The sequence below is a fragment of the Tupaia chinensis genome, unplaced genomic scaffold, assembly GCF_000334495.1.
Source record: "Tupaia chinensis unplaced genomic scaffold, TupChi_1.0 Scaffold000088_1, whole genome shotgun sequence".
NCBI lineage: Eukaryota > Metazoa > Chordata > Mammalia > Scandentia > Tupaiidae > Tupaia > Tupaia belangeri.
Genome location: NW_006159550.1, coordinates 6,408,696 through 6,414,429, shown reverse-complemented (window position 1 = coordinate 6,414,429; position 5,734 = coordinate 6,408,696). Strand labels below are relative to the sequence as shown.

At 49.0% G+C, this 5,734-nt stretch overlaps 1 protein-coding gene and 1 long non-coding RNA gene across 5 annotated transcripts in view; one reads left to right on the top strand and one right to left on the bottom strand.

Moving 5' to 3' along the window:
* The window catches only part of ELMO1 (engulfment and cell motility 1), a 514,794-nt gene that overhangs the window by 153,036 nt on the left and 356,024 nt on the right, over nt 1–5,734 (bottom strand). Inside the window, exon 1 of one of the 4 annotated variants that reach the window (XM_006143015.2) lies at nt 2,541–2,777. The exons of the other annotated variants lie outside the window; for them this stretch is intronic. The gene's annotated coding sequence lies outside the window, so the exon portion shown is untranslated. Of the gene's footprint in view, nt 1–2,540; nt 2,778–5,734 lie in introns of those variants that run through there. 4 annotated transcript variants of the gene reach the window in all.
* The window catches only part of LOC102490109 (uncharacterized), a 7,886-nt gene continuing 5,332 nt past the window's right edge, over nt 3,181–5,734 (top strand). The window contains exon 1 of the long non-coding RNA XR_333761.3: nt 3,181–3,643. This is a non-coding gene — a long non-coding RNA (uncharacterized LOC102490109). The remainder of the gene's footprint in view (nt 3,644–5,734) is intronic.

The window sequence follows — 5,734 nt, the reverse complement described above, 5'->3', positions numbered from 1 at the left end:
ATGCCAGCAGAGTCTGTGCAGTGATTGCTCAAGACAGACGAGCTGGCATTGCTACTACTGACTTCATTCCAGCTGCCGGGAGAACTGAGTAATTCTGTCGTCCAAACTCTCCGGGGCTGGATTCTCTGACTACCCTGGACAGCGCTGCTGCACACAGGGAAACAGGAGGGCATCCTGTTACTTATCATCCCATCACCTTCCAAATATGTCCCAGGAAAAGGCAGTGGGAAAAAGCCTTGTCTTCCAAGAAAGAGGAAAACATTTACAAAGCCCCTGTTCTCCTTCTGGTACCTGAAGGAGCACAATCATGTCAAGTCCTAACTCTAGTGCTGTCACCTCTGAGCTCAGCAGTAAGAAGACCAGCAAGCTCCAGGATCATTCCCCGGACTTCCTAATTTGCTCTGTAATGGAGAACGAAGCCCCGAACTTCATTCAGGTAACACTGAGCAGAGCCAGCCGCTGACTGAAACGGGACTGCAGCAGGATTAGTGAACCCTTTGGGAAGCGGTGATGATGAACTTCAGGGTGTAGTGCATTCTTGGCTCTTCTCTGCGATGGAGGAGCTCCTATTCTACCCTGAAACGGTTCTTCATCAGCAGGCTGTGTGACTGTAATACATGCATTTTCTTGGGAAGTTCATAGCTTTCATATTCTCAAAGAGTTCCAGGATCCAAAAATAGGCAAAAACTACAATCTTAGATTTTTTTTGAGATATATTTTCATGGCTTCCATAAAAGGCTGGTTTCTTCTGTCATTGTCACCAACAGGTGCCAGCACCTTGCCCATGCATAGCAATACCACTGGGGGCAAAAATGGGCCAAAGAGAGATGGAGGGTCACTCTAATGAGATGACAGTCAATGCACATCCAGAAAACACACTTGTGTCAAGATATACCAAGAAGTGAGATGCAGCGGGGGTGTTAAAATGCACACAGGCACTCCCTTCAGGTGCAGTTCTCCACAGACCCCACCATCTGGAGCTACTGCTCTAGAGCAGTCACCCACAGGTGACCATGCCAACTGACCCGGCCGGGTGACCAGGTCTTCCCTGTGCACTATCACACGGAGTCCAGAAACTCTCCCTCTCTTCCTGCAGAGCCAGCCCACTTCTTTAAAGAGCATGGAACAGAAGGTCTCTCCCAGATGCCCTGTCACCATCACCCTGCCGTGAGCCTTCTACAGGCAAAGCCTTCCTAGGGCTTCTGTTTCTTTCACCATTCATACCAGATCCCATTTAGGACACACAAAACTGCACACAAAGACCCAGAGCACTCTTCTCTATTGGAGGACATTTTTCAAAGGACAAGCCAATATGACTCCCCATACGGGACAATTTCACGTGCATTGCTCTGTGAATGCGAGGGTAATGCTTTATTGTCTTCTGCTCTCTCTGTCGTGTGAACCTCAGTGAACTGTAAATGGGAGACATCTAGTGTGCTGTGACACTTCCTGGCACAGACGAGAGTAAATCTCATTTGTAAAAAGCAACAGTGAAGTCTGAAAAGCAGCAGACAGAGACAGGGCAACGGATCTCAGAGAGTGATGGATGCCTCAATGCAGCCCGCACCCTGCACCCAAGCCCAAGGCAGCACCTCGCCCCTCCACATGGGAAGGACAGTGGTTCCTCTGGAATCCTGAGCTCTGCTTGGGGTTGTCTTCTATGCAGAGGTCCCAGTTTGCAGCCAGAAGAGTCCCTGAAGGCAGACAGTCTGTCCTCCCCTCCCTCCGTGCCCGCTCACAATGCTGCTTCCTTGCTCTTGCTGCTTCTACCCAGTGAAACTGAAAATTTCATCACCAGTGTCAGAAAATCAAACCTCAGGAAGCAGGGCAATAGCTCAGAGCATCCCTCCCTTGTCAAAGAGCCAATCTTCGAATATAACTTTGCAAACCTTCTCTGATTTTCAGAGGGTTAAAAGGATGCAAAGCAGTCATTTGGAAGCATGCTTTTTGACTGCTAAAATCTCTCTGACAGCACTTCAACTCATCCTCGCAATTAATTAAGAAAAAGCATTTCAGTTTGGAGACTGGTTCCATGAAAGGAGGCAGGGACACAGCCTAGCTCGCTTGCACATTTCCTGAGCAGAGCACAGCGGCGCCCAGAGAAGGGCAGCCTCAGCGCCTGGCTGGGGTCTGAGGAAGTGTGGCAGACCATTGTAATCACGTCTCTCATCACAATACAAACCCAGCAACGCCATCGAGCAGCCCCGGGCACAGCGCCTGCACTGGCTCTGCCTTTGCACAGAGATGACTCGCACTTAGTTTACAAAGCATCTTTTGAAATAGATCAATACCCAACAAGATAAGGGAAGATCGTGCTCCTCACACTAATCCCAACTGGACAACTAACGTCAAGCTTGATGTGCAGCCAGCCGCAACCCCGATCCAACCCAGGCGACGCACAGTCAGGGGCACCTCTGCACGCCTGACCCTCCATGTGCCTATTCCAATTCCGTCTTCTCGGTAGACAATAGGACAAAGCTACAGTTCAGCTCAGGCTGCTGATATCAGCGGACAGATGTGTAAGAATGAGGTTTACTCACCGAGCTCCTGTAAGTCCATCTTCCCCAACTGCAGATACTGCTTCTAAGCTGCCGCTGCCACAAATGACTTAGAGTCGTCCCCCAGAAGAACAACGTGCTGGAATGCGGGATGGCTCCTGAGCGGGCTCGTTCACGGAACAGGTTTCCAGTTGAGCCATGTGCACAGAGACCGCGCACCTTTGAATGGTGTGCACTCCAAGTCCAGAAGGATAAGCTTGTAGCTCTGCTTATGTTTATGGAGCTGGAGCCCAGGGGTGCTCCGATTGGCAGGAGTTGCGAAAAGATCAGCCAATCAAAGAAAGCCTCCATTTCAGGGAAACTCCTGCTCATTTATTTAGCATCTTTAGAGATCACTGGCTTTTCTAGGAAGAGCTTTTCCCTTATAGTATCACAAGGGAAAAATAATAGCACCCTTTTTCTTTCCATGCCCTATGCTCTTTCTTCAATAAACATGTAAGCCCTTTCTTGGTGCTTCTCAACATCTCTACTTTCTTACAAAGGATTTGTTTAAAAAGAGAAAGAAGAAGAAGAAAAGGAAGAGCTAGGATGGGCTGGAGGTAGTTCATATTCATCAGTCTCCACCTTGTTGGGGGAAAGGGCGGGGGAGCGCAGGAGCTCAATAATTACTGATTCTGTTACCATGGAAACAGACTGGCTGCAGCGAGTTGGATCCGTGTGGAACATCTGCTGCCAGACCCATAATCAACTGCCATCGCATCCCTTCCCCTCGCTCCACTTCTATGTGGTCGTGAGTTTGTGCTCTCCCACCTCCTCGTCACACCAGTTTTTGTCCAGCGATGTCACAGAGGCGTGTACACACCAGGACTGCTCACATCCAGGGGGCTGCGAGCACGCCAGCGTACATCCCAGCAGGGACCCCAGCGGCAGGATCCAAACTCTGATTCCCGCTCAGGATGGAAACAAACACACCTGCTTCCATCCCTAATTGAAACTGCTGTGCCTTTCATCCAAATGAATCTTTGAAAATATTTGTGTGGAACAGCCCGAAAGCCCCCAAACAGGTTTGCCATGGAATTTCTCAGAGGGCACTGTGGTGGTTTCTAGCAAAGCCTTGGAATGAAGCGATTAAACCAGGAGACATGGTAAGTAAAACGTCTTTAGGCACAGCTCTTTTCTGCATTAGCACCTCACCAAGGTGCCCTGGACACTGGGGATCTCCCTGGGTTTCCTCAGCCCATTTTCATTCTCCCTGGCTCCTCCCCTGCTTCTCCAAATTCTTCCAGTTGCGTGACTGGAATTAAAGCCACAGACCAAGAGGTGCTGGCATCTCTCCTTAGCAGCAGGGGCCGCCACTGAGCAACCAATGGCTGCATGCCCTGGTCATTCTCAGAAGGGGGCTCAGATAGATGCAACCTTGCAAGTGGGTTACAGAAGCCTTCATAGGCTTGTTAGAAAATGCCACGGAGATTGATAGAAAAGGGTCTCAAAGAAGGCTGTGATTCTGGCTTAAGTTAGAGAGGGAGGAATTATTCCGTGTCCCATTGTCATCAGCCTTAGCATCTCACAACTTCAAGAACCTTCTCTTCCTTCCATAGTAGACTCTAGTAATGGCACTGTTGAGGCTCTGAAAGGTCTGAGGACTGCTGTTTGCATGTCTCTGGCTCTTGCAGCCAAGATGAATGACCCACTTGCCACACAGTCACTAGCTAAAAGCAGCAGTAGCCCTGGACCTTGTCTGCTCCTAAACGACACTCGGCCCAAATCCCACATTCAGCCCTCTCCAAATGCTCAGCTCTGGCTCACTGGTCTTGATATTGGATTTGCTTCTGTGAGGATCTGAATCTTGCTCTTCTATTCTGTCTCAATGACATTATAAGCCAAGGAAGGAATTCTCACCCAAGTTCTGTCTTCCTGGGACCCAACTCTAACACTGGGTGTTCTCAGCTCTGGCCAGACAGCCTCCATTCTGCAGGGCCATGGGTCACTCAGCTTTCCTCTACAGCCTTTCTGGAGCCTCTGAACCTCTTCTGCCCATTCTCGTCTGCTGCAGGGGCATCCATGGACCTTTGCTCTCTCACCTTCCTGAGGCCATCCGAATCCGCACTGTTCTCAGGCAGAAGCCTGTCATTCCAACTGAGGCTCCCCCACCCCAAATTTAATATTTTTCAGCAAATATTGAATAAGCATCTATATTCTAGGCACTTACGCGACTAATACAACAATTGGCCTCGTTTCTGCTTCACAGCTGGCACACTTGAGTAGAGGTGGCAAAAAACATTAAAGTGTCCCCTTATAACAAATAACAGAGACAATTTAGTCAAAGAGCTCAGGAAAAAAGCCTCAAAAGAAGTGATGTTCGAGTCAAGCTCTAAAGGAAGAGTAAAAGTTAACAAATTGAAAGTGAAAGGGTGAGTATTTCAGACATAAGGAATGACACGTACTAACGTCTTGTGCTTTACAAGGCAGTGGGGCGTCGCCCAGGGAGCCCGACAGCAGAGAGAATGAAGGGGCGTGAGTGGTGAGGGAGCAGGCCGAGGCCAGGCGAAGGAGGATGGCTTTTATCCTATGGCAACGGCAACCATGGCAGGACTCCATGGATGTCTTTCTACCCCAACACACTAATACAACGCGACACCCTCCTCAGTTGACCTTAAATGATACATTACCAAGATTTCAGCTGGACTGAAACACACGTTTTCAAGACATCCATAATTTGCTGGACTGATCGGCAATTAATAGTCCGGGTAGTCTTAGCACTTCACCTGCTGAGCCCGTGAGGTGTTATTACAGTACCTATCATACAGATTGCGGGCACCAAGGCGTACAGCTTGCCAAGATAAAAGGTGGCAGAGCTGTGATCAGGCACAGGACACTGTTGGGTTGTCGGAAAAGTCAGGGCACATTTTTTTCTATGTTTTTCTATGTAAAAATGTGTCATGACTTTTTTGACAACCCAATAGCTGGAGTTTCTCTAAGCACGACCCAGAGGGATCGCCTACATGGAATCATCTCGAGTTCTCACTAGAATGCAGATTCCCGGGGTCCTTTCGCATCCTTCCTACAGCAGAACCTCAGAGGGCAGAATCAGAAACATTTTCCCGAGCTCTCAGGGGATTCGCAGACAAGAGCAGTTTGAGGGTATCTGTTACGACATAGGGGTGCATAGAGGAGGAGAAAACTAACCCTGAATTAGTCTTCAATGTATCAACTGGAGAAGGGCATTCTTCCCCCTA